General features: G+C 35.0%; 1 long non-coding RNA gene across 1 annotated transcript; it reads left to right on the forward strand.

The window, feature by feature from the left end:
• Positions 1-242: 242 nt before the first annotated feature.
• On the forward strand, positions 243-610 carry LOC147525696 (uncharacterized). Its single transcript, XR_015198398.1, has 3 exons — positions 243-305; positions 381-452; positions 539-610. It is a non-coding gene; the product is annotated as an uncharacterized LOC147525696 (long non-coding RNA).
• Positions 611-1,109: the final 499 nt, after the last annotated feature.

Here is a 1,109-nt window from a genome sequence, read left to right on the forward strand (position 1 = left end):
ATGTTATCCTTTTAATGTACCGCCCTTTTTTTTCGTTGTGGTTGTATGTCTCAGCCATCCTACAAATGCATGCATTGTGTAAATGATAGGGAAAAAAAGAAAATTGAGAATTAGCATGTTGACTATTTTATTATGTTCAAAGAAAAACTCTCTTTTTGCTCTAAGTTCATCATATACTTTCATGGACAATATGGTAGCTTATGGGTATGTGTTGTTCTTCTTGAACCCACACGGAATCTTTAGTCCAACAATCTCAAAGGCCCTATCCCTATAAAACTATCACGGATTGGCAATTTAGATACTTTGTAAGTACCATCAAACCAAAGAAGTTTTTTTTTATCAGCCCTAGAATGTTTATTTCATTAGTTTCTTTTCCTCAGGGATCTATCAAATAACAAGATTTCTGGCTCCATTCCTTCTTCTGTTGGTGATTTGGAACATCTTTTGAAACTGTTAAGTTCTACTATCTGGTGCCTTTCCATCTCCATTTTTCTTCTTTATAGAGTTATAGCTAATGCCTTGTATGTTTATCCACTAGAATTCTTAGCAAGAACAGATTGACTGGTTACATTCCGGCAGAGTTTGGAAATCTGAGAAGTGTTATGGAGATGTAAGGAACCTCCAGTTTTTCCTATTTTATTACATTAACATACATGTGTAATGTTTCTGAACCAATCTAACTATGCTATTATATTGTAAAGACCTGTCAGAAAATCAACTCTATGGTCAAATTCCTCAGGAACTCGATCGACTCTGAGAATTTGTTTTCACTGTGAGTTATACTTCTGATGTTTAATATTAGAGAATGAATCCCGAATTCAGCCTCTCGAGGGAAGAACCTCAGGTTTTAGACTTTTAGGACATTGGCTCTGTGACCAATCAATATAAACCAAAATTGATGTTGACGACGAGGGCAGTTTGATTGTCTCTTCTTCTCCCAGAGAAATGTCAATGCATTCACTGTTTTCATCCACCAACTGTAGAGGCAAAATAGTTGCTTGCACTACTTTCAAAATATTATGAACTTTATCATTGGAATCTAATAATGTTGAATCTGGTTGTATCAAAGCATTATCAATAAATATGCAGCCTATATGACACAGAAAGAG

The sequence above is a fragment of the Coptis chinensis genome, chromosome 1, assembly GCF_015680905.1.
Source record: "Coptis chinensis isolate HL-2020 chromosome 1, ASM1568090v1, whole genome shotgun sequence".
NCBI classification, from domain to species: Eukaryota; Viridiplantae; Streptophyta; class Magnoliopsida; order Ranunculales; family Ranunculaceae; genus Coptis; species Coptis chinensis.